The sequence below is a fragment of the Catharus ustulatus genome, chromosome 1, assembly GCF_009819885.2.
Source record: "Catharus ustulatus isolate bCatUst1 chromosome 1, bCatUst1.pri.v2, whole genome shotgun sequence".
NCBI classification, from domain to species: domain Eukaryota; kingdom Metazoa; phylum Chordata; class Aves; order Passeriformes; family Turdidae; genus Catharus; species Catharus ustulatus.
In genome coordinates this window covers 119,365,290-119,392,822 of record NC_046221.1, presented here as the reverse complement: position 1 = coordinate 119,392,822, position 27,533 = coordinate 119,365,290, and positions in this window count along the sequence as shown.

Sequence of the window (27,533 nt, the reverse complement as noted above, 5' to 3'; positions counted from 1 at the left end):
TGCCAAGATACTGTTTTTCTCTTAGTGCTTAGCTGCAACCATTTAGATGGTGGGTTTGGGTTTTTGTGTGTGTGAGTGATGGGTATGGAGTTTTTTTATTGTTGCTTGGGGGTTTTTGTTATTTTTAAGGGAAGGGAGTTTTTTGTGGTTATTTTTATTTGTTTTGTTTTGATTTCTGGGATTACAATATCTAATACTAGCTATGAATTTCCCATGTTGTTTCTTCCTATGATCTCATGATAAGTGAATATACAGGCTAAAGAGGTTCCATACTGTTGCTGCATGTTGGTTTGGAGGCACCAACAATTAGCAAATTAGCTTGTTTTTTTAATCAAATGGTGGTCTTCAGCCATTCATAAACCCAAGAAAGCAAATGCATCTAATACTATTTCTGACTTTTATGCAAAAGAAACCAGATTTGCCAGAAAAACAAGGTGCAAAAAATATGGCAATGTTTTCTGAAAAAGAATTATATGTTATATTCTGTAAACTGATTCCTGGTGGTAGAAAGGATGAAAATAGCTATCATGCTAATCAATGAAATATGTTTATAAGCATTGCTTTTTTTCTTGCATTAATTTTGCACCTTTCAATTAAATCATAAATGAATAAATAAAAAAATTTTTAAAAATTGTTTAGCATATGTTGTGGAAAGGTTTCTAATTTTAAAATCTGAAAGTATGTTTGCATTTTACTTTAAAATTATTAGTTTAACTCTAGCTAGCTTCAGCTAAGGTGCCCAGCCTCACAGTTCTAGTGGTGCTGAGCTTGATGTCTGACTTTTTCGAGCTTTGAGAGTTTAAATCTGTATGCAGGATCTGAAGTGGCTAAATGTTTCCTTGACTGCTTCTCAGCTTTCTTGATTGTAAAATGTATGGTTTTGTTATTGCTGAACATTGCTAACACAGAGTCATAAAAGTATTATGTTCTCTGCAAAACTGTGGGACTTTAGCATGGACTGTTTCAAGCTCAGATGGTTATAATGCCTGTGAAGGACTGGTTTCATAATGACCATAAAACTGAAGTTTTAAGAGCTTTTCATTGAGCTGGAGGACTTAAGGGAGCATACAAAGCAGCAGTTTTGGGACAATAGGGCCAAGCTGAAATGTTTTTAAAACTTTGTAGGAAGTGTGTCATGCTGAATATTAGCTTATCTAATAGTACCTTAGTATTTCATTTATTAAAAAATTGTTTCTTAATAATATGGTTTTCCAGTTCAGTGAATTTGAAGGGCACAGATACTAGTACGAGGCAAAAGCAAATATCAATTTAGATGCTTTTAAGAAGTACATGAAAAATTTGGTTTGGAAATTACAGGCTCAGACTGGGTTAGCTCTTTTCTCTCCCCACACCACTTTTTTTTTGTTTGTTTTGTTCTTTGTTTTTTGGGTTTTTTTTTTGTTTGGGTTTTTGGGTTTTTTTGTTTTGTCTTTTGGGGTTTTTTTGTTTGGTTTGGTTTGGTTTTTGTTTTACAGGAAATAATGCTTGTTTTTGGTGATAGCTGATTACTCTTCAGTGAGAAATATTGTTAACATTGCAAAATGAAAATTTTCCTCACTATGTGTTTTTAATGCACCTATTAACCAAATTATTGTATTAACTGTTTAATGAATAGCCTAGTATTAGATTTAAAATATATCTATTTAATTATTAATATTTTTTTTCCCATGTACATCTCCTATAGTTCCTATGTAGAACTTCCTAGAGAGGATATTACCACTCATTTCTAATATGAGAATATCAGAAGGAATTCTGAAGACGTGAGAAATATATTTGTTCATAAAACTGTAGTTTTATATTTAAAGAACATTAATATCCATGAAAATTTTATCTATTCAAGGGTTTTAATTTAAATAAAAGTATGCCAATTTATTATGTTCATATCATATCATGTTCTAAGTTTCTAACATACTTTATGTGCATACTCTATTTTTGTTTATGTAACAAATCCTGAACATTGCTTTTTGGCTGGTACTTATGGTCATGGTGGAAGTTTTATATGCTGGCACAAGAGTGCAGCTAGTCTTAATGTCTCTTTTTCAGTTATAATATTTCAAGGATACAGACTGGTAATTAACTTCATGATACTGTAGTTTTGTCAAAGGAACACTAATTTTATTGTAATTACACTTTATAATTCTAATAACATTTATGATTCCATTATGACTGTGGTTAAGGAACTTCACAACTAGACTGAGAGATAAATTGGGGAAAATTAAAATTTTAAGCAATTTAAACATCCATAATACTCCTTATTCTCAATCATTACTGTGTTGCCAGACTAGTCTAAAAGTGGATTGAAAGTATTGTTGGAGTTTATGGTTTACTGATGCACCAACCAAAGCATGGAGGGACAGTGGGACAGGACAGTGCAGCACTGAGAGACAGTCTTAACACAGACTAAAATCTGACTTTTAACTGATGGCATTTATCAATCTTTTTCATTGCCTGACTTCAAAAAGGAAGCATTTAGGAGCTTTGCACTGATTGATTAAATGGCTTCTTGCCACAAATCAGTAAATGAAGCAGTTTAATTCTCTTTAGTTTAATCGCCAGGTCTTGAATCATATTTGAATTTCTGTGCCTGTTTTTCTGCATTGGAAAGTTTTTCAGAATTCCCTAGTCAGTGCATGCTATGGACATCTAAATATTCAGTTTTCTAATTTTCTTTCATTGAAACATTTGTCACCTCACATCAGCAGTGGCCCTCAGAAGCAGATCCTCTGCATGCTTCTGTTCTGCTAGTTGATGGCAAGTTTCTCGTTATGCTTCCTCAAACCCAGCAATCCTTCAAGGTAAAAGTTACATGCCTTAAATGTTTATGAGAAAATACCAACCTCTTTCTTTTCAGGTATCCTTGCAGATTGGCTATGACTCTACAAAGGGTACCTGAACTGTTGTTTAACCCAGATCGTGAATAATCTTAGAGATGAGGACAAATGTTCTGGCTCCAGAGAGGGAGAAATATAGCTGAATATAAGTGATTATCTTAAGGTTTCATTTTATGGCCCAAGGACTGGACATTTTCCTGCTGACCTAGTCAGAATCTGTCCTAAAAAATCTGAAACAGGAGTAAACAGGGTATGAAAATACTTTTGCAAAAGATATTAAGAATCAGCATCAAACTTCACTTTAAATGATCAGTGCCCTTTCACCTTCTCATGCCTTCTTACTATTCCATAAAGTGTAACATAAAGTAGAAAGGAAAAAATTACTAAAAAAATTATTTTAGTCTGAAATTAGGGAGAATTTAGTGGATCCTGAAACAGCAGAGACATGGCATATCAGGTTTCATACTTCGATTTTTTTTTTGTCTTTTTTATTTTGTCTTACTATTCTGAAAACAGGGACTTTTATTGAGAATTTACCATCACTATAATGATTTTTTTTTAATCTAAAAGGTCAAGAAGTTATGGCTGTGACCAAAAATTTGAAAGGAAATTAATTTTAAAAGCTTTTTATAAGTATCAAAACTTGATAATTGAAATATTTTTTTTCCTTTCTCAAGTGAAGTCTTAGTTCTGAAATTATAAAGCAAAATGCTGATACAGAAGGTATGGAACATTGTAAGTTAGGTGATGAAGATAGGTGTTTTCATTCTATATTTTTGCATGTTAATATTTTTAGTTCAATCAAAACTAAAATCAAAACAAAATCAAAACTAGGAAAGTAGTGACAAAATTTAATGATGCTTAGGATGTGATGGCTGGACTTTGAAAATTTATTTCAATATAAGGTAAGGCAAAATCATATCCAAGGCAAATATCTAAGGTACTAAATCTAGCAAGTAAGTAAAAAATAATTAGCATGAAAACAAATAATACTCTTTCTTATTATTTGCATTCTCTTTCTGTTTTAATGTTTGCCTCATTAACAGCATTCAATATGATGTTTATTATTAAGACAGCATCTATAAAGAATTTTTTTTTTTTAAAGTTATTGGCATACCATCTGCTGACCAGATTTTTTTAAGTGAATGGCAGGCTATTCATGACCTCAGAATTTGCTGTCTTTCATTATTGTCCTGTGAAAACAATAGTGAAAACATCCAATAAGTAAGTCCAGCTCTTAAAAAGCAAACTGTCCTCAGGAATATGTACTATACACCAGCCTTCCAAAGGTGGATCTAAAAATCTGGCAAAACTGCTGTTAAGATGTGCAATACTCAGGAACAGAAGTAACAGGTGGAATTTCCAGCTCCAGAATAATAACTTTTTCAGAGGCAAGAATTGTTATTTAACACATCCCATATTGATACTACACATTGTGACAGGATATATAATCAAAAGAGGGTAAACTAAACTTTGAAGAAATTATTTGAAGAAATGTATCAGGTTTTTTTGGTTGTTTGCCCTGTTAAAAAGGCTTGTTTTGATATCAGCAATATTGCAAAACCCAGAAAGGTTCTAGATAAAAAAAAAAAAAAGTATTTTTGCCAAGAGAGAAAGTGTTTACAGTTTCACCACTATAGCAAATATCCTAATTTGAACTTGCCTTCAGTGTTTCTTTCCTTTTAGCACTTCAAACCAACTACTTAGATGAATTTCTTCAAGCAATAACTAGATGAAGAAGGCTGTTTATCACTTACTTGAGTTAATAATTATTGTTGTTTGCAGCTGTCATGATTATATTGTGAACAAAACTGAATCAGCAGTTTGTCCTCAGCTGACAGGTTAGAAGGAGTATAATATATGCAGAATTACAGATGAGTTTTAACCCATTTCAGTGCCTCATGTTTTGAAACTGTGATCTAGATTGGATTCTCAAGATTTAATACTGTGAAGTTATCTAGTATGTATTTCTAGATGTATGTATATTTGCATTCATCCATTTATTTTAGATAACTCACATTCGTGTTTTTCTCCTAAATAGAATTAATCAAATTTGGTTTGAGTTATTACTCTGAATATATAGCTACTCTGTAAGGAAACTGATGGGCATAATAAATACTGTGCACAGATTGCAGTGGTCACAAGGACCCGTGGCCCAAGTGCTGTTCTATAAGAGGGACAGGAAGAAGGAGAATAGTTCTACAGCTCAAGTAGGAGCCTAAAGTCAGTGGAAAATACCAAGCATGTTGTACTTTAACTTTTGTATCTCAAAGAGGTAAGAAGATTTTGTGGTGAAGCATGTAATTTTCTTCAGACTGTGGTAGTTGAAGGAAGCTCCATGGCTCCTGTAGCTGTGATGGAGTTAGAGAAATGAACACTGTGCATAGTACTGGGGCAGTCTTCACCCTCTGCAACCCTCTTCTGCAGCCAGAAGAGCCAAGAGATCTTGTCAAACATTTCCACATTTCTGTGTGTTCCCTTTGCCAGGAAGTCACTGGTTTGAAGTTAACCAGCAACTGAGGTCAAGCTAAGGGGGCAGTAATCTCAGAGAGGTTATTAGGTTCCTGAATTCTGTGAATTTCTCAGAGGTTTCCATGATGCCACCCACTATTTGCACTTGTGCATAGGAATTATTTACCGACAGTGCAGTATTTTAGTTTAGATTACATATGTTTTCCAGAATGTTTAACCTATCTTTTATGATGTATCTGCATAAGATTTTGACTGTTTAGATTGGTGTTATCTATCTCCATTTACACTTCTGTCGTCCTAATTTAAATCCTAAATGTCCTTAGTCCTGGTGTATTTGTTCATGTCCTGTTTACAATATCAGTTTCTTGAAAGTTGTTCTGAAACACTAAAAGACAAGTTTGAAAGGCTTCCTTATGGCATAAAGTTAAATATAGCAAAAAACTCAAAGCAAGAATGAAAGTACTTTTATGGCTTAATTGTCTCATTAAAGTTTGCTATGAGCTGTGAAATTCTGACTTTCTGCAAATGTCTTTGAAGATACTATTTTCATTAATCATGCAGCAGCTTTTAATAGAATGAATTTATTAAGGGAATATTTGGCAAAGTAATAGATTTCATACTTTGTAAAAATTCAATTTTCCTTAGTCAGCTACAACCATAAGTGCTGAGAGCACTTCATCTATCCTTCAGATACTTGAATAAAGGAAAACCCAGATCTTTCAAATACCTTAGAATCTTAGTTTGAGAACTTAATGTGAAACTTCCATCTGGAAATTGCAAGGCCAGATGGTTGTAAAAATCCCAGTAGAAAATATACATCTGTCATTTTTTTTTTTTATAACTGGTTCTATTTGAAGAAGGATTTATTTAATCAGTTTGGCACATCATTTAGCATGTCAATCGTACATTCTGTAGCCCTCAGCTCTCTTTATACCAAGTCCTCTTTCATTTGTAGAATGCAGTGGAGGTAATAATTTCTCTAACCAGATGCAGGATGACTGCTGATTTAAATTGTTTTATGCAGAAGCATGATGAAGAAACACAGATGAATATAATTGAGTAAAACTTTTTAATAAAGATTCTTGCCATCAAGTGTACTTAGCTTATAAATTTACCTGTCACGATGCCTGGAGAGGCTACCTGGAACAGAGGCTAGACAGTGTTAAAAGAATAAAGCAGGTATTTGTTAAAAGGCCTTCAAAGGATACACCTTGGGCAGTAGAGGAGCCTGACCATGGCTCCACGCAAGATGGACAGCATGTCATGGGTTTTTACATTTATAAGTTTTAGTCCATTTACATATTGGGGTTAATTGTCCAATTACAGTTTCAGGTATGAAGTCCCATCCTCCCAGACTGCTCTCCTCAATTTGCTGTTGTTTACACTTTTTGGGCTGAAGCTGCAACAATGTCCATGTTTCTCAGGCTGGAGAAGGATTGTTTTGTCTAACTAAACTGTGATGAGAACTTGCTAGCACTTTATATGAAGTTCAGAGTCACATACTAACACAGTACAGAACCTGGAAAATATGAAAGTTAAAACTTAAGGCATCATTGCCCCCTCTTCTGCTGCAGCTCCATCATGAAAAGATGCTATCCAGAAAAATCGTTAACAGGGTAATGGAAATAAGCATATTGACCTAATGAATATTTGCTTTAGAGTTCTATACCACTTCCATAATCCAAAGGAACAAGAAATACTTTTCCAAGTAATTGCACATCCACAGTCTATCAAAATTTGAATTTGTGGAGACATCTGATTTGACTGTCTTCCTAAGAATCCTGTAAGCCAGTACTTTAGAATAGGATGTCAGTATCCATACTAGTGAGGAAGAGCACAAGGTAAGTGAACCTTAATGTGGATCTTCCTATTATGTATATGACAAGTGACTGAACATAACATCTGTCTTTATTCAGGTTTTCATTTACATCAGGTAAACTCTCGCATACATCCATACATCATGCTGTGTTTTACACACTTACTGGAATTTTACTGCTGTCCTTTAAAGATCATGTTTGGACATGATATTATAGCCCACTCTACCTAGCAATTTTCTTCTGATGTATTTCATTGATACAGATTGAATCTGAAGAGCAGAGAAACATTAATCGATTACTTTCTCCTCTTTGCCTTTCACTGCAACATGCAATCATCTAGTCTAGTCCCTGCCTGAGAAAGCATAGGTAGGGTGGTGTACAAGAGATGTATACTTTAGAGCTACTTTTTTTTCAGCATTTTAGTCTGGATCAGTATGTTTGGAGTTAATCTCCAAGTTACATCTTATTACTTTGCCTTGGTTCACATCAGGGAACTTGTGAAGCAGAACTTGTATTTTCTTTCAGTGAGAAAGGAAAAAAAAAAAAAAAAAAACATGCTGGCCAGGAATGCACAAAATAATTTCAAATCCAGAATGGTTCATTGGACAGACAAGACTGAAGCTTACTTAACGTTACTTCTTCCTCCTTGAAATTTATATAACAATAATTTCCTCTTCAATACAAGCTATTTTTATTTACATATTTGCTCCTACTACTGTGACACATTGTTTTCTAGTCTAGATATAAATTTACCTTTGCCTTGGAAAACTATTTTTAAAATAATTCTTCCTGAAGAGAGCAAATATTTATTGAAAGCATAGAGGAAAAATTTGTCTCCACTAGAAATTTTTTAGAGAAATCTACTGATTTTTTTTTCTCCTAATACTTATCTAAACTAAATATAATGAAGATGGTACACAATACTAGTTTCAAAGTTCTTTCTATGAAAAAAAGTGTAACAAAACCAGATCTCAACATACAAATCATTCTTGGTTTTAAGGTTCACATATCTTTTCAGCCTTTATTAGTGGGTAATAATCAGCAACATAGAATTATTTGAAGATATACTAGGATGAATTTAATGTTGTTAGGAAAAAAATACCACCTCTGCATGGAATGAATACATTTGATCAATGGTGCCTGTGCTGTCTTTTGATCCATAACCATTAAGTTATCAACACCACACAAGAATATTGACATTTGTGTTTTGATTTTATTCCCCCCATGATAATTTTGGAGATATCAGTGGAGTAATAGAAGAAAAGAATGAACTGTATCTTAGGATCAAAATCTACCATATGCGTTTAATTGCATTAGATGGTTAAAACTTCCCAAGGAATACTGACAGATTGGCTCAGTAGCTTGATTTTTAGAAGAGCATGCTCACAGGATCTAAAAGTACACAATGTATACAATGGAAGAAAATTATGTCATATGCATGGGAATTGCCAAGTTTATTCTCAAAAATAGGCTGAAATTGACAAAAAAAAGTTATTTATTATTCAAATATTTTTATGAGATTCTGCTGTCAGGAGATGGAAATAGCTAACATTAAATTATTCAGTACAATTATATCTCTTCCATTTAATAGCATACAGAGTAGCCCTTTTAATGATAGAAGTTTTAACCTGAAAACCAAGCCAAAGCTTTCAAATTATCTCTCTCCTTATTTCATTTGTTCTAATCTGATGAAAATTGAAAAAATCAGTTCCAAATACATTGTACTAATGTCAGCAAACAGAATGAGCAAGCAATTAGAAAATTAGGATAAATCTATTATTTTCAAGAAATTAGTTAAAATTCAGAATACAGGTACTGGCAGTCGTCTGCCACATGATGTCTATGACTCTGAATGTCACAGTCCAAATTTCGAGTCTGTTAGATGAGGCAGCCCTGAGCAGTTCTCTGTGCTGTCATTGCCTGGATGTTTCTACTTATAACTCTTGATGTAAAGCACTGAATCTCAATGTAATCTTGGAAAAGTATTTACCACTTCTCCCACTGTTGATTCCTTCAAATTCTAGCAAAAATCTTAAGAAATGTAGTTCTTGTCACTCTTCAGGTGTCTCACCAAACTCGCATACCCATCAGTTTATTTCCAGTGGAAGGGGTATCTTAACACACCTGACAGTAAATTTTTAAACATTAAATGACCTCATTTTAGGGACCATGTCACTCAGAGAGATAAAATGCCTTGTCATGTCACATAGCATCAATTTTTTTTTAGAAGATGTCTATGGATAAAGTAATACATTCACTTCTTTTTTTGCAACAGTGAAGCAAATTGTAAAAAATAATATGCTTTGTAAGATGGTCTCACAAAACTGTCTGAAGATTCACTGATAAATGCTTTTATTATACTGTAAGAAAATATTAAATGAAGAAAGATCTAAATAGTTACATATCTGTTCGTTTTTAATGAACGTCATGCACAAAGGCTGAAAGTCATGCTTGTATTCATACATCTATTATTATCTCCAACTTTTATGAACACTGCTGCTTTTATAAGATCTTCTTGTGACAAGAAACACTATCATTATTTCCAAATCTCTTTGAACTTCAACAACTTGTGAATATTAACACCAGCCTCCTGCTTGTCATTGTGAACAACCCCTCCCAACTTAAACTCATCAGTCATGTCATTTAGGTCACTGAACTATATTCTGAAGGTAGCAAGTCAGTCCTAATAACAAGCCTTGTATTGGTTCATACGTGACATTCTATTTGTGAATTTTTTCTCATGCTGGAGAACATCTGTTTAAACAGAGCCTACCTTTTGTATCTAATATGTACAGTAATTTCATTATCATAAGGCGCACCGGACTATAAGGCACACCCCCCGGGAGTCGGCAAATTTCGCAACTTTGTAGATCATATAAGGTGCACCGGACTATAAGGCGCACTTTTTTTTTGCAGCGAGGAGCCACGTGGTGTGCAACAAAGTAACGAATTACTGGCAGGTGCTCAATTTGCAAACATTTTTCAAAGATCAGTCTAGCCTTTAAACGCAGCCCCAGGTGCCCTCCCCGTGGAGCGGGCCCCGACACTCCCGCCTGCCCCCAACGCCGGCTGGCACAGCTCATGGCTCCTGGCTTCCCCCCAGCCAGCGGCGGCAGCGCTTCTGGTCGCTTCTCTCCCCTTCCCTGTAGTCGGTGGCTGCGCCGCTGCTTCTTGCCACTTCCCCATGGTCAACAGTTGCGCTGCTTCCCCCTGCTACTCCCCGGCTAGTGGCCACGCTGCGTCCCGGGGTCCCCCCACCCGGCGGCTGTGACTCCCTCAGTTCCCGACTCGGCTCGCAGCTTGCATTTCCGGGTTTGCAAATTTCGCAATTTTGTACATTATAAAAGGAGCACCAGACTATAAGGCACATTTCTGGGTTCAGACCAAAATTTTAGTCAAAAGGGTGCGCCTTATAGTCGTGAAATTACTGTAACTTTTATGTGTGTTGATTTAATCTATTATTCCTCTAAGGTAGTCAATGTTTTTTCCTATTGGAAGTATAAATATATATTAAAAGTTATTATTTTTGGCCTTATCCAGAAATGGCATAAATCCACCTCAGTTGTTTAAAGGAAATAAACTCAGTGGTATTCCTGAATTAAAACAACTGTGGTTCCTGTTCATGCTAAAGTAAAGGAAGTTCAGTTTAATGCATTGATTCCCAAGAGCAAGGAAATGAAAGGCTGAAACAGGAATGTTATGCAAAACAGCTTGTATCAGTGAAGCAGGACATAGAATAACTGTTGTTCAAATACACTTTCTTTCTCAGTGGAAAGTCAAGATAAAAATCTGCGAGGCTATCTCTTTCCAACAAATGAAAGAAAACACTAATGCAACTGTTCTCTGAGCTGACCTGAAATAAGAACCAAATCTTGGTCTCTAATTACCATCTCCTTTTTTGGACAGGCAACCTGAGAAGTTTCTTTTCAGATGTGTTATTGACTGTGACTTTAATCTGGCATCCATAATCCTGATCATCAGAGGCAGTGGCAGGGTTAACTAGGGTTAACAGCTTTCATAGAACACGTTGAAGCAAAAAGGCAATCAGTGTTTCACATTGGCAAAGCATTGCTTCTATTGTATCAGGTCTCTAATTTATGTCGTCTGTACTGACTTCTTCCTCACTAAATGGGAGTCAAAGGTAGATTGGATGGCATACAGCAAAGTACTCCTGACACCATTTGTGTGAAGGGATGCCTGTGGTCCCACCTTTCAAAATGCCTTCAAACTGCTTCGTACTGTGGAAAGATCATTTCTGGTAGCCGTACAGAAACGTGTAGAATCAAGAAACAGAAAAGGATAAAGCCAAACAACAAAAGAAAGCAAATTCAGACCTGTTTTGAGGGGTTCCAAAACATTCCCAACATGTGACATGCAATAACAGCTTCATCGCTAGCATGCTGTGTTCACATTTAATCTGTTATTGGGCTCTAAATGCATTTCCAATTCAGGCATTTCATATTCAGACAAATTATCTGTTACTTGTACGCATAATTTTTTTAAAACTACAATTCTTTGCAGAATCTAAAACTCAAGTATCCATTAAAGTATTCTGCAGCATTAAAGTCAGTTAACAATTCTACAGTGCTGGCACACAGAAACTTAAAAGCCTAATCATTTTTTGATGAGCAATCCTTTGGCTGTTTTTAGAGTGAAGTAGTTTTGGAAAACACCTTTTCCTAACACCAGTTTTAAGAGCCAGAAGGAAGTCAAGTAGGAGGAATTTAAATGCAATTCATACCACTCATATAATTAAAAAAAAACCCCTATGTATGCAAAATTAAAGGACTCATTTTGGATTTATTTCAGATCTGATCATCCTTATTAACCAAGGTTATTATGATGTCATTTCTAAATAATAAAGGTTACCTCAGGGTGCATTATTGAATATTTGAAACATCCAGTTTTTTGAAAATTTGCAATTTCTAATTGCATGATTTTCCTCTAGAAGAATCTATGAATACTCTTAAACCAGACTACGTTCTAATAGAGTATTTGGTGAACAAATAAATTAATATGATTCTTGCAAAGTTTTATTTGAACTGCACATTTTTACTTGCTGCTGCTGCTACCTCCAAGTAAAAGATCAGTCTAAACAATAACATTTTAGCCAATTACACTTTTGGAAAAGATATTTATAAAGTGTGTTGAAAACATTCTTTTTTCTTACTTTGTAATGGTCAGTTTTATGTACAATAAGCTTCAAATTATTCCTATAAACATAATGAAATAAAATTTTATAGGACGTGATACCTAGTCTGCTGAACTTAAGAAAAATTTCAATTATGTTCTAATGTTTATGTTTTACTGCACAATTTATCTTTTGCAAGAACTAGCAGTGAGAGTACTTACCTGAAATTGTGCAATAATACATAGTATGTGTTTAATTAGACATAAAAGGACAGCTTCATTTGAAAACCTTCCTCCTTGGCTCATTGATGGAGACTTTGCATTTTTACAGCTCTGTCTGTAGACGATAATTGTTTGTGCTTTGCAATTCTCTGGAGATTCCTGTCTTAATCTTTTTAAATACCTTTCCAGTGTTTTAATTATTTTTTATGACAGTAGAGCCCAGATGGTCCTTTAGAAAGTGTTTGGTTCAGAGCATTTTAGAAGAAGATGTGATTATAACTATACTTTTTTCCTGTGGCTCCCTCTATCTTGTTGTCACTTCCTTCTGAACTAGCTCACACATATGCAAGCTTAATTATTTTTGGTGAGTGAGTGAGTGAGTGAGTGAGTGAGTGAGTGAGTGAGTGAGTGAGTGAGCCAGTGAGTGATATTGGGAAAGAGTTGTGTTTCCAATTTTCTTATTTTAATTTGGATGTCATATTTTGTGTAATATCAAAGCAGAGCTGACTAAACAAACCTTAATTTTAATAAATAGAACACCAGAACCCAAAATTTGAGATATGCCCCTCACACATTTCTGTGGAACTGAATCTATGGGAGTGAAGGAATTAAGTAAATGGCTTTAAGGTCTTCGATATTTGTTCCAATTTTTTTCTCACAGACATATCTGCGTGCAGGTTACTGAGGTGAGTAAATTGAAACCTCTCCTGAGAGGAGAACACTGTGCATGCACAGGTCAACAGCACACAACAGAATGAATGATGCAAGGTTGAAATTGTCTGGTTGTGTAAGAAGAAAATAAATCAGGGCAATCCCAAGCAAAAGTACAAGGTGTAACGAATATGGATTGAGATTATCCCTGTGGAGAAAATCTTGTGAGTGTTTTTAGAAGAAAAGTTCAATATGTCTTGGCAATATGTGCTTGCTGCCCATAAGGTCGCAAACCCAGTGGGCTGCATGACAAAAACTCTCCCCCTCTACTCTGCCTAATGGGACCCCACCTGGAGTGCTCTGTCCAGCTTTGGGGTCCCTCACACATGAAAGATGTGGACCTGTTGTGATGAATCCATAAAGAGGAGATAAATTGATCCAGAACTGGAACACCACTTTACGAAGACAGGCTGAGAGAGTTGAGGTTGCTCAGCCTGGAGAAGGTTCAAGACCTTAGAGAAGCCTTCCCACACCTATAGGAGGTTGAAAAGAAAGCTGGACTTTTGGCAAAGGCATATAGTGACAGGACAAGGATGGATGGCTTTAATCTGAAGGAGGGTATGTTTAGATTAGATTTTAGGAAGAAATTATTTACTGTATGCATATCTCATCCCTGGAAGTCTTCAAGACCAACTGGATGAGTCTCCAAGTAACCTGGTCCAGTGGGAGGTGTCCCTGACTACGGCAGGGGGCTTGTAACTAAATGATCTTTAAGATCCGTTCTTACTCTAACTATTCTATGATCTTATGATCTTTTGTATCAGCAGTTAGGACCATAGGAGTTAAAAATTCTATCAGCTCTGAATCAGGTGGAGCTTGCAGAAAATAAGTATTCACATATAAATTTTTTGTTATTGTTGCAGCCGAAACTCCTGTTGAATAAGTTCAGTGAAATTATCTGCAAGAGAAATATGAAATAATATTTCTAACAACATCTCTATTTTATGCCAGGAAATGAACTTCACAGTTTTAAAGTGCCTGAATATTTTAATCTTCTTTCTTTTAACTTGCAGTTGATAAGTAGCTGGCAGAGAATAGTGTTTTAGTCTGCATGCATTGTGCCATGAATATTCTCTAAACACCATAAAGAGCTTAATGCATTCTCCTCGGTAGTTAAACCACACATTAGGAAATGGCTTTTATGGAGCTAATAATGCAATGCTTGTTGGATAGGTGAACAGAACAGAAACATAAATGCCTTTGATGACAAAATGCATTCCTGAATCAAAAGCCAGGTATGTCCTCACAATTTTCAGTGGGTTTTTTTTCCAATGGATATCCAAATGGAATATGTTTCTACAATATTCAGAGAATTTAAAATCTTTCTTGAAAGAAGGGATATGGCAAAAGAATTAGCCGTCTATTGGGAAGACAAGTGTACAAGCCATGTATAATAACTATCACTTGACTTTGGACATGAAGAGCATAATTTAGAAAGTGTTTGTAAATGATTCATTCATTTAGGTTACATTCCCTGTCATCATCATCATAATAATTTTTCCATTATCTTTGAATGATTAAGGACAATGTCTTCTCTCAGCTACCATCCTCCCCTTCTCATTTTTACAACAGTCAGTGGCAATACCAGATCTAATCTGTCAGGTTTTGAAAAATACTTCTACTTAGATATGAAAGATCATCAGTAGGACAAAATAAATAGGAAGCTACTATGTGGTGGCTGTTGTCTGTATTTTGAAAGTGTCACATGAATCCAGGATGAATAGATAAAAAGACACAAAGTAACAAGACACATTTCAGACACTTGAGCTTTTGAAAGAACATCTTATATCACCGTACTACTAGCCCTATATATAAGAGAAATTTGAAAAGGAAGATGTTATTATGTGTTATTTTGTTATTATGTTATTAGTAATGATAAAATTTATAAATGTCTCCATGTGACTAACCTCTTCCAGACAGCACATTACTGTCAGAAAATAACTTACTGGAATTCACAGAATTTCAACGAATAATGAATCATTTCCTTGCTAATAGTCTGGGGAACTGTTCCTTCCACAGACTTTTTTTGACACATTCACACAATTTTTAGTTCGTTGTAAACAGAGAAGGATTCAATAGTAGGAATTTTCCACATTCATTCAAATAACTGTTTGCAATATTATATTTAAATTTATGAGGGTTTTGTTTTAATATTTTTAAGAGTTCTTAGAGCATCCACTCTTAGGCTTTCATACTCAGTTGAACTTCTTTCATATAAATTTCTTAGTCTGCTATACTTATCAGTTAACCCAAAACAAATTATCATAATTTCAAAACCTCTCTTGTTTTCCTGAATGACATTCCACAGTGTTATGGACATTGTAACACCATGTTCTATTAATAAATAAGAAATAAAGGTTTAATAAGATGAAGTAGACTCTAACAGCATTAACAATGTAATAACTTTTGCTTTCACATTTCTGGTACCATGTTCTTGCACTTGACCTGCAGGATTAGCCACTATTCTCTGGAAGAAGAATAATTTAGACTGAAAGAGAATAAGTTTAGCATGAAATTAAAAAGAAATTCTTTCCTCTGCGGTTGATGAGACTCTGGAACAGGTTGCCCAGAGTTGCCCTGGAAGTGTTGAAGGTCGGTTCTGATGGGGCCTTGAGCAACTTGGTCTAGTGGAAGGTGTCCCTGCTTGTGGCAGGGGATTGTAAGTACATGATCTTCAGAGTCCCTTCCAGTCCAAACCATTCTATGATTCTATGAAATAGAATAGTGGCTTTATGACTGGATAAAAGATAATAGAGCAATTAAGAAGTCTGCTCATTACTGTTGAACTTCAATTATGTTACTAGAGGACAGCTACTGCAGGAGACACACAAAGGTTTTTAGAATGTATTTTCAGAGTAGTTATGGCTGAGTATATATGCATGCATATCTCATACCTCCTATTCAAAGGCTTGATTTTACTTTGTGCTTTGCTCTGAGAATACCTACATAGAGTCTCTCAGTTAACCTCCTATACAGCAAAAGCATCAAAATTGCCTTTTTTCTTTTTTTTTTTACAAGGCAGTGTTTCTTCTCAATTTTTTTTCTTTATAGATGCTTCTTACAATTCACATTCTAATATCTGTTTTATATCTGTCTTGCCCTGCTTCCCAGGACTCTCTGTAAATAAACCTGAAGGGTTGAAATCGATGGTATGAAAGAAAATTGCAGAAGGCTCTGCTGAGATATCCTCTCATGGGCCAAATAGTCCAGCCTTCTCAGCAGGTGACAGGGAAAATATCTCCTCCTCTTTCAATCATTAATCACCCTTGCATTCATTAATTACCTCTGTCCTTTTAGCTGAAAAGGTAGTTCCTGAGTAATTTTAGAAAAAGTAGAATTTAATCTTTGCTCTGTCATAATGGAGAAAATATTTCTTGTTCAGTATTGTTTCTGAGAGAGTGCACTAAGAGGAAAGCCGTCAAGCTTTGGTGCAAAGTGAGATGTCTTTATGAAACAGGTTTCTGCATTCAAAGTGGCTTGAATGACAATTTGTCTCAGGAAATCTCTTCATTTTTAATTCTGAATTTATTCATACATTATCTAGTTTAAATGGGGAAGTGGAGGGAGAAGCAAAGAATATAAAGTTTCTGAGGAAACAATGGCAGCATTTGGCCCAAACCTACATGTGCCTAGCATAAGTGGTCTTATTAGGGAACTACATGCTTAAATCTAAAGTTTTCTCAAAAACCTCACTGAGATGGGGATAGTGTGCACTTTCATATTTAGGAAATTCTGAAGTTACTTTCATTTTTCAATAAAGCAAAGTCCATGGGAAGCACTTGTCTTAAACCACAGTGGAGATGGAGCTTCTTTTTCTGGCAAAATTCCATTGAAGAAGTACACAAAATGCTGGAGCTCATGGCTTTAGCAGACTTGGAAAGAGCTTGAAACTCAGGAACTAAGTTAACTGCAAATATACCAATTTCCTCTCTAGGAATTAATTATTTGAGGCAAAATCCAAATTAATTTGCATATTTCCTTCTGCTGTTTGTTTTCAAATTTAAAAAAATACTATTCAAATTTCTGTTGAAGGAAAGAGAACATCATCACTAATAGAAAACACACTTATGTGGAATTTAATGAGATTTTTACAGAGATTGGAACAAATCAGGGAAGATTAATTTCATTTTAATGAAGCCATTATAAGAAAATTTTCTTTCTCTTCCACTCTTATTTCCATCTTCTTTTTTTCTTTTTTTCCAAGACTGTTGTTCTACAACAAACTCTTGTCAGATGTGCATTATCACAGAGAATTTAAAATTCAAGTTTGGAGTAAATTGTATAAAATAAGATTATTAAAAGAACAAAACACTGAGACAAGTGACATGCAGTTTACAGCTTTTGTATGAGAGTGTAGGTTGAAGATTAGAAAACAGCACAATGGGAGAAAGGGATCAGACAAATACCACATGAGGAGAAAGAAATTATTTCACCATTAAAAGGAGAAAAGTGTTTCATTGCTCTGAGTATTGATTTATTTATACAATAGTTGCTGTCTATGTGCAGTTTTGTGTATCCATGCAAACACCAATGTAAACACACATTTATCATTAGAGATGTTCTTCTAGACATGCAGAACCATGCATGGAAACATACAATGCAACCACTTGATGATTATCAACAGCAGAAGCATAAATCATGTTGGAAGAAAAGCAGATTGAATTGAGATCCAAATAGGAGACACAAAACCCAGTGAAGTTGAATGGAATACAACTAGCGGAATCTTTTCCTTTCTATAACTTTCCAGTAAAATTGCAACACGAAAAGAACACCAGGGCAACGCAGATTGCATGCCAATCTTTGCAGTGACAAAAAATGGAGATAAAAGAATGAGAAAGCAAGAAATGTTTCAAGAAACCTAAAACAAAAAAAATTCCTATTTGAAATGAAATTTCAGAATGTATCTTTTGAAATACTGTGTATGTAAAGGTCTAAACTGCAGAGTCTTAAGAAATATAATTGAATTATAGAAACCCCCCATTGCAGTAAAAATAATTTCCAAAAGTAAACTTTAAATATTACAGTTATTTCACGACTATAAGGTGCACCCTTTTGACTAAAATTTTCCCCTGAACCCGGAAGTGTGGTTTATAGTCCGGTGTGCCTTATGTATGGGCAAAAGTTCGGAAATTTACCAACCTGGAAGTGTGAGCTGCGAGCTGCAGGGAGAGTCGGGTGGAGGCGGGGCCATGGGGCCGCGGTTGCCAGGTGCAGGGTGGCCTGGGGGCCCATGGCTGCTGGGTACAGGAGGGCCCAGGGGCCCACGGTGCCCTGGAAGGCATGCTCCGACCCCGTGGAGGAAGCACCGAGTGGTGGCGGGCATAGCCTGGCCCCGGGGAGGTGGTGCCGAGCGACAGCAGGCATGCCCCAGCCCCGTCGGGTACAGGTGGGCCCGGGGGCCAATGGCTGCCGGGTTGAGGCGGGGCCTCAGCCAGCAACTGCGCGGGGGGAGCTGGGGGCGGATCCTCGCTGCAAAAAAAAAGCGTGCCTCATATAATGTACAAAGTGCCAAAATTTGCCGACTCCCGGAGGTGTACCTTATAGTCCAGTGCGCCTTATGGTCATAAAATTACTGTAATCTCAATGTTAATATGTTTTGAAGCATTTTGTATTCTTTGCTGAAAGGTAGGAAAGAAGCATATCCCTCCTTTACCTTACTTGTCAAACATATGAAGCTTGTTACTTTGTGGTCAGTAAAAATAGGAGATTGGCACATGAGGAAGACTTTCTAAATGCATTCAGTAACAGAAAAAATGCAAATTCATTACAAATAAAATAAAATATTTGGAAGCACAACAAAAATCTTCACCAAGCCTAAGCAGTGTACTGATTGACTATGTTTTTTATTTCTTGTTCCTTACTGTACTCCCACTTTTTCAGCTTTCTGCACAGTCAGTGTGCAACTGGCAGGCAGTGCTGTAACAGTTGAATATCTGAAAGATTGCAATGGTGCAGAGACACATTTTGAATAAATCAAAACAACATTTAACAAGTTTGTTCTCATATAAGCCATGAAAAGACTTTATTATATACAAAGTTAGATTTGTTACCATACTTAAAATATAAACACTATAACACTTTTAAGTAATGCTGTGGTGGAAGAGTTGAAGCCTAAAGCAGCTTGATTTTGCTGTTAAGAGCACTAAAGTCTGAAAGATAATCCTGTATACCATGTAGCACAGTAAATGGGTATTATTGCTGGGTGGACTCTCTTGTCAGTATTTATCCTGTTCCAATATATTGTCCTACTATAACACACCAAGGGAAAATCATTATAAGAATTTTCTATGAGCATTAGAGCTATAAGCAGTCTTCACTAACAAGTGCTCTTTCAGCAATATCTTTTTTTATAATCTGTGAAAGAGAGAGGAAATTCTCATTTCAGGCACTTATTTAAGAAAAAAGTGTTTGTGTCTCTGAGCCACAGCACTCTGCCAAATTAGAACTTCCATCAGAAACAGAAACAGAAACTTCCATCAGTTGTGCAAATCTACTCTTACAGTGTGTGAACAGAGTCCCCAGCTGCAGTGACTTCTCAGAAAATAGTATTTGTCTTCAAAGGCCATTAGGGTTCCTTCTCACCCAGACATGGGAAACCATGACTTGTCTTGATGTATTTGCCTTGTGTTTGATTGGGCACGGGAGCTCCACCCACTCAGAGAAATGAGCTGCCTCCTGCTAGATATGTTGTGGCTCTTTACTGACATAAATGGGCCAGCAACGATTTTCACCATCTGGTCATATAATCACACATATTTTCATAAAGTTTTAGTAGGTTTTTGTTTTGGTTAGAGAGTTTAACTTTTGGCACAGGACCATCTTACAAGTGTAGAGTTATTAATTATTTTAAACTAGTAATTTTATTGAAACAGTCTTGTGGAACAGAGGTACTAATTAATTTTGAAGAAGACAGGGCTTCTAGTATATTCACAAATATTGTATACAATTATCAGGGTTTGTTTAAGACAATCTAACAGCAGTGTGTCCATTTTTCCATAAAGGGCATGATTATATATTCTAAAAGTTATATTATTTTAAAGGTTGTAATAAGCTTGCAAAAATCTGGAAAAGTTATACCTTTGGAATGCTATATATCATATTCCCTAAAGTACTAACCCCTATTAATCCACTGACTGTAGTAAAAACTGAAGCAGGTATTCCCAGCCTTGAAAATCTAGTGTTGAAGACTGTTTTTTTTAACTTAAAGGAAAGGTCTCTAAGGTCTCTCCTATTTTCTCATGGATATCAACTCATCTAACAGAAGTACTACGGTTACCATAGTGTTTTTATTGTAACAGTACATCATCCTTACAATATATTAAGCTTCTTGTAAGTGAGTTTTACTTTGCAAGCCAGTGTGTTAGAAAAAAATTATAAATTAATATCTTAATTTAGAAATTAATATCTTAATTGCAATTAATATTGTAATTCCCAATTACAATTTTTTTCAGATCCCCAGTGATACAACACCTCTTAAAGTAATGTGAAAAACTACCATGCTGCATTTTTTGCACCTGAAATGATAAAAATTTTTCTGTTTTCCTCCTTAATTTACTGTCTAATCTTTTGTCACCATTTAATTACTGCAGTAGACTACTTTGCGAAGGTATAATTAATGTAAATAACCTAATTTACGTAATTATGGATGAAAATGCACACATGCAAAATTATTAAACTGCGTTCGAAACAGTCAAAGAAGATATACTTATCAAAAAATCTCCCTCTTGTTATTCAGGACAAGCAGAAAAACAGAAATGTGATGCACAAAAAACTGCACCTATATACAAACAACATAGCAATGTAAATATCGCAATCAGAAAGAAACACCTGCGAAAAACCATTTTCCTGCTAAATCGTGCTAAAGAATTCTTGTTGAAGCTAATGCATGTATCAGAATAAAAATATACCCCAGGTCTGTCATCAAGCATAATATTTAGATAGTCACAGAGGTCTCTAAATATTTTTATTATGGTACTGCATGTTATGTTATAAAACAGACAGATTTAATGGTTTTTATTGAAAATATTCATTTACGGTTTTTTATATCTTATTGAATTAGTTTGAGGATATTTAATAAAAATATATATAACAATACATATGTCTACAGAATGAATGAGTAGAGATGAGTTAGATGCTTTCTAAGTATGGCACCCTAAACATGTTAAAGTATATATTCTCTATATATTTAGTAATCTCAACCCCTACCTACTATAGAATGAGAGAGATGCTTTAATAAATGCCCTTTAATTAGGTATTTTTGTAAGAAGTATAATGATTAATGTGGATGTTTTGAACATTTGGGGTTGGGGAGGAGGGTATGGTCAGTTGGTTGTTTGTTTCTTAATTGAGCCAAAAGAAATATAAATTTATTTACAGACATTCCCTTCTGTAATTATAAGAATTTTAAACTGAATGTAGAATTCATCCAAATAAAGTCTGCCATGAGTTGAACATAGATGATATGCATATATTTGGTCCTGTGAATATCTTATTTTTTTAAAAAAAGGAAAATAAAATAAATCATTTCTGTAAAGGAACTTTGACCAGATTGTGACCTTTTTCTACAATCTGGTGAGAGTGCTCAAAAGAACTATTACTAGTGAAATTTTAATGAACAACTGTTTGCCAATCCACAAGTGATAGAAATGGAGTATAAACTATGAGAAATACACAGGTGTGTGGGTGGACATATGTGGACTGGTGTTTTTTTAAAATGCAGATAGTTTATAATCTGGGAGAACACTTGACAAAATTTGCAGTCTGACTTTGTTTAGTGACTGTATAACCAAAGCTTTTTAAAAAGTTGGGGTTGGTGTTATAAAAACACTCATATTCTTTATAGCAAAGGAAGAATAAGCTGAACATATTGAGAGATGCCATGAAAATATTTCAAGTAAATGTGCAACTGACTCCTTTAAGTACATCAAATGCTGGCTAATGGTAATATGAAATTTATATCTTGAATTAAGCTTATGCATTAACCCTTGTAACAAACTTCAGAATTCAATATCCAATATGAATTCTGCAGTCTACATTGATCCAATATTTCAAAACTTTAACATGATGTCTTTTTGGGGAAAAGCAAGAATAAAATAGTCACCAAAAAAGTGTTTTACTTTATAAGTGCTGCTACCATGATTATGAAATAAATGTTTTGTTATGTAGGTTCAAATAAACTTTTGTTAAGGACACAGTTTCTGTTATGGCAAGGGATTTATTGCTCTAAATGTGCAAATTCAGCTCTCAAAAGCTTATGTAAGGGGTGCAAAAATTATACCTCAAATATAATTTCATAGTCTGCATAATATATCTATAAAACTATTTTGCCCAATACATTTCTTACTTTTACTTTTTAAGCACTGGATTTTATATTAGAAGCATTAAAAAATTATCATTATTCTGTCATAATTTCAAAAAAGACTGGATTGCAGGAAACATCAAAATGTTTCGTTTGTGTTTTTCTGCATTTAATCTCTATTTCATAATATAGAGTGTCATCAAGGTGTCCACAGATTTTGATATCACACATGGTTAATTCAAATTTCACTTCAATGTAATCAGTGAACAGATAAAAAGTGTATGCAATCAGTAGCTATCATTTTCTTATTAACTGTACCACTATGGGCAGCTGTACTTATTTGGGCAGATTCATCCAGATCACATTTAGATGCTGCATGGAGACAAATGGGTAGTTGTCCTGATGGCAGCAGATGTTTGAAACTGCAGATTTTTCAAAAAACATGTGAAGAAATTTTGGTGAAAAGCACATCAAAGAGAAAGACTGTTTATGGATTTGGAGATATAGTAATCTAAGCATGACTATCACTGAAAAGTATAGCAGTATTATGGTTATATCTTTACATTTAAATGTTATTTGACAAAATCTGGCAAATCTTGTTTTCAGTGTGGCATCCATAATAATTATTTTAAATGTTTTTCCACACAACAAATGTATTTACAAATTTTTGATGACCCATAGTATAAATGCTGTATTTTGCTTGTATCATGAAATGATATATAAAGAAAACCCCAACACCTGGAGTTATGTCTTATAATATTGCGGCTTCTAAAAAAAAGTTTTTTAGTTTCTTTATTGTATCAATATCCTCATCAAGGCTCAGTATTCTAATGATAGTTTCAATTAAAAGAAACACCTTCAATTACAGCATTTTTATTGACAAATGTGGCTTTTGAAACCATGGAATCATAGGACAGTTTGGTTTGGAATGGACTCCAAAATTCCATCTAGTCTAATGGCTCACATGTCTCAAGGGAATATTGAAGAGGGGTATGAGAACTACCTCAAAAAAAGTCGCTTGATTTATACTAGGAAAATGATTAATTGCTTACAAAGATAATTTTCCCTGGGGCTACATTTCTGTTTTTATTAGGTGGGAAGACCAGATGAAAGACCAGAAAATACTGCAATGACAATCATTAACAGCCCACTGCAGAAAGAAACACACGCACCCTACAGCTGGCTGCAGCATGTTTTTATGGACAGGCAGTCTCTTGGGGTGTGTCCACACATAGATGTCTGGGGTCGTTAAGGGGAATTAACTATAGGCATAAAATTGAAGCTCGGAAAATGTTCTAAAACAGGTGTTTGTGTATAGCTGTGGGAAATCAGAGGTATAATTTGGTTTTTTATGGTTGTGAATCGTCACAAGGAAACCAAGGTTAGTAGGGGACAACATGAAAATTTAGTATTAAGTACGAATTTGTATGCATTCATAAATTAATATGTATTACTATTAAATTGTATGGGAGGAAAAGTCAGTACTTTCCTGAACATCACTGAATTTAAACAAGTACATACATTTAACCACACAGGAAAGTACTTTACTAAGTACATTGATTCTGTCAGAATTACTTTGGAATGAAAGATCATGCATAAAACAAACTGCCATTGACTTGATGTCCTTTTCTTCACAAAAATTCTTTTAAAATGTCCATCAGAATTATACGCATTGGAATATAAGTATTACAGGCTCAGCTCATGTATACTTTTTTAACTGGCAACACAAATTAAGAACAGAATGTTAATGTAAGCTTAACACCTAGTGAATATTTTTATTGTTGTATTTGTAATTGTGTGATTATGCCTATCCTCCTCCTATAGCAACTTGTCCTTTCACAATGGTTCAGAAACCTGAATTTTTCTCCTTAGGAATAGAATGGTTTCTCAAAGTGTTTGGATCTCCAGAGAAGAATCAGAAAAGGTACAGAGATGATACAGTCGAAGATGAGATAAGAGGAAGAAAGCTACTGCTATATCTTCAGCATAGGCAGTTTGGAACTTCCATTTCTCTGCTACTTTTCCAGTGCAAGTCAGGTGACATGGGAACTGAATAAATCACTTTGACATGAAAATTCAAAATTTGGGAAAGTAATTATAGTTTTTTGCAGAATTTAATGGTTAAGTGTGAAAATTCAAAACTTCCTTCAGAGCTGAGCCTATCTGGCAGCCACTATGTACCCAAGACATTGATAAGAAATCCTGATAAACATTAGGAGCTTTTTCTTATTCATAAAATCAGGATCTTTTTCAATGAATAGCTAATTGAGTAAGTAGGAAGTAAATTTTCCTAATATCCATGTAATACTTGTTTCAGGGCAAAAGAAAACTTCAATCTCAAGTATCAAAGCGTCTTTTTAAATTATTACTCCTAAACCCAAACACACTCCTGAGTGAATTTATACTCTTCAGTTCATTTTTTCAATCCATGATATGTTTTAATGAAGTTTATCTCTATTTCTGTAGGCCACCTACCACTATATTGCCAAATTTATCATGAAAAGTAATATTATGATGAGTTCCTGCATCAGCACATGCATCATGTTTTCTGAGTTATGCAATTAATGTTCATAGGTTGGGTAGAAATGTTATTTCCTATAAAAGTACTTTTATTCATATGACTGATTCATTGAATCCTGTTAAGAAAAAGCAATTATGTCCACATATGAGAAGTCTGGGATCAACTTATTTTAAGACATATGTGTGGAATAGAATAATTCCAAGCATATAAGAAAATTATTTTGCTTTTCTCATTTCTGAAGGAGTTCCTTTAACATAACAAATCTATAAAACAACATAATAAACCCGTAAAAGCACACATTAGATTTTTTTTAATGTAACTATGGAATTTTTTCACGTTCAAGTGCTATAATACTGAAAGAAGAATTCAAAGAATTTCAGGATAATGATGAGTCAGAGAGATTAATGTGTTCCTAACTTCATACTTGAATTTCTGTTTGTTTTTATATTCCTTACATTTTCAGGATAAAGACACCTCTCTTTATGGACTGAGATCCTAAATACATTTTAGTAACTATTTAAGAAGGACAAAACTTGCAAGAACATAATTTCAATGCATTGTGGTCTTTATACAAGGGATGATTCATATTAAAAATTTTCAATTTAATTCCTGACAATACAAACACATCCTGTAGGAAAGCCAAAATAGATTTAGTGCAAATATTGTCAGCCAGAGCACCATTAATATTAATGAAAAATCTATCTCTCTCAAGTATCTGTACCAGACCCAGTTGGAGCTCTCTAAATAGATCTATAAGTTTGTCCACATTTTCTGCAGTTTCTAGGTCTAAAGACTGCAGTCATTTAAGTACAGTAATTTCACGACTATAAGGTACATCCTTTTGACTAAATTTTTGCCCCAAACCCGGAATTGCGCCTTATAGTCCGATGCGCCTTATCTGATGGACAAGGTTGTGAAATTTGCCAAACCGAAGTGTGAGCCACAATGGGGGGGGCGGTGCCGCGGGAGCACCAAGTCGCGGGGGGGGCAGGAGTGGGCAGCCACAGCCGGCAGGAGCCACGTGGGGAGGGAGGGAGCCAGCGCTGGTGGCGGCGAAGCCCCTGCGGCAGCCAAATCGCGGCATCAGCCAAGCCCTTGCAGCCACTGAATTGCGGTGCCAGCCCAGCTCCTGCGGCTGCCGAATAGCGACGGCGGCACAGCCCCTGCGGCAGCGGCAAGCGGCGACAAATCTCACACAACTGAAGAAATGTCTTCAAACTTTGATGGCTTCCTGGAAACCCCCTTCTTGTACTGAGCAAGATGCTACCAAAGCTTCTGAGGTTTGGGGGGTTTTTTCCCTTAGCTCTTCTAATGTAATGACTCAAGTTAAATCCAGTAATTCACTCACTGACACTGTTCTAGCATGTCTTAGACAAACACATCATGTCTACTTTTCTGTACATCTGATTTTTAGGAGGAAGAATGGCTGCAAACACAAAATTCAGCATTGGTGTGTCCCAGATACAAATGCTCTCAAACAGGATAATGCAGATAAGAAAGCAAAACAAAGTTCTATGAAGTAACTGAGTTCAAGTTTCATTTCTGTAATGTTGTTCATAGTGGGAGGAAAAGAAATCAAGGGAGTTTATTTTTGCTTAAGAGAAGAGATGAAGAATGGAAATGATAAGGAAATTGTTATAGTGTTTGATGTTATTTAAGTAAAAATTACTAGTAAGTAAAAAATTAAATTATATTTTAGGGCAGTAATGCCTAAAGGTACGTATTGTGAGACCTGTGCTCATTACATGCATACGAGGGAACAGTCTCGAAGTCCAAAAGTTAGCAGTATAAATAGCTAAAGTCAGAGAGCAGAGAAATGAAATTATTTCTCTATGGTAAGATAGCAGAAGAGTAGAAAAATTAAGAGAAAAATGAAGTTCTTCTGAATTCTAGTTGAAAATATTTATAGCCATCACATCACTCTAAAGCATTGTAATTAATAGATTTGAGTAACGATATTGCTTTGGGACACAGATTTTCTTGAAGTGTACTAGGAATTCACTGCAGCTGCACAAAACAGTAACCACAATAAGCAAAACGAGGTTTTCTTTTTAAATCAGATAACTATCTAGAATGTGAACAACAAAAAGTTTAACAAGTAATTGCTTTTATTGCTAAAATTTTGCTATTATTCTTCTTGCAAGTGACAGTATAAAATAATTTGTCCAGTTAAGAAGGTCTCATGCTTATAATAAATGTGTTTTGTAAAATAGTTCTAGTTTAACACAGAAGATCAGGTGCATGTCATAAATATCTTATTCAGTGTTGAAGTTTAGACTGTATGCCAAATACACCCACTGACTTGTGTCAAAGTTCTTTACTATAATTAATCTGGGGTTATGTGTATCTTTTAAAGTGGAAGATGTTTATGTTCTGTGATTGTGAAATAATGGCTTGGTGGGATCTATTGAAAATAACTACCAAACACAAACACATTATTTATAGTAGAGTGACAACTATGCTGAGAGTTCAGCATAAAAAAGCTTAATCTATAAATGAAATTATTATTTGTTTTCTCAAAGCCTAATACA